Here is a 1,048-nt window from a genome sequence, read left to right as displayed (position 1 = left end):
ACACACACACACACACACACACACACACACACACACACACGTATATTAAGAAATAATTTACATTTTTGGATATATGTGTAAGGACAGAAAGTTGATATGTTGTGAGGTATAGGGAACTATTTTTTTTTCCAGAAAGGCATCACTTAATTTCCATAAAACATAAGCTATATGGTCCACTAAAGGTGATCAACTCTTTTCTACTAAAGAAAACTTAGATAATATATGATATTGAATGGCAATTGCCCACCAGTGACAAGTTTATCTATAGAAAATGAAGATAGTTGTGTCTAGATAACCTTACATTAGTGGTGGTGTGTTAATAGACCACTGATAATCTTATATTATCTATGCTAGCTAGCCCTGCACTGAGCAACTTTAATTATTCATTAATCAGGGGCGAAGGGTTGGAGTAGACCTATAATTGATTCTTTTGTCTGTCATGGTTGAGCCTGGAGAAAGACTATAACCCTCTCTGATCTCCTCACCTCCTCTATCCTTTATTTCTTTCTTTTTTAAATTCTTCCCATGTGCTTTCTTTCCCTGCTTGGAAAGAAGTAAGTAAGGAAGGAAGGAAGGAAGGAAGGAAGGAAGGAAGGAAGGAAGGAAGGAACAACTGTTAGAGCAGCAATGCTGGAATTTCTATCTCCATGTCCTGTTAGCAGTGGCGCCGCTCTGAAGCCATTCAGTGACATGTGATATTTATAGATCTGTGCTAACAAATATTTAATGAACATTAGCAAGCAGCTCTAACATGGCAGCACTGCACCAATAAAACACTCTCTGCCAGTTAAATGATAACTTGGTTCCATGCGTTCCTGTAATTATAAATTAGTTGCAGTTTTAAAAGACATATTTTACAGCTTTATGCAGTGGAACAAATATATGGGCTTGGATTTTGTTTGGTTTGCATACTTGATATAAACTTCAAAATTCCTCTACATAATAAACACATAATTTATGGGTCTGTGAAGTCATCACCTCATCTATTTTTATGCTTTTCCATATTCTGATTTAAGAAGTTTGTTGAATGGCAGGTTCGGTGTCAATC

This window comes from Etheostoma spectabile, chromosome 3 (assembly GCF_008692095.1).
Source record: "Etheostoma spectabile isolate EspeVRDwgs_2016 chromosome 3, UIUC_Espe_1.0, whole genome shotgun sequence".
NCBI classification, from domain to species: Eukaryota; Metazoa; Chordata; class Actinopteri; order Perciformes; family Percidae; genus Etheostoma; species Etheostoma spectabile.
The sequence above is the reverse complement of the archived record's forward strand: the minus strand, read 5'-3'. Positions refer to the sequence as shown.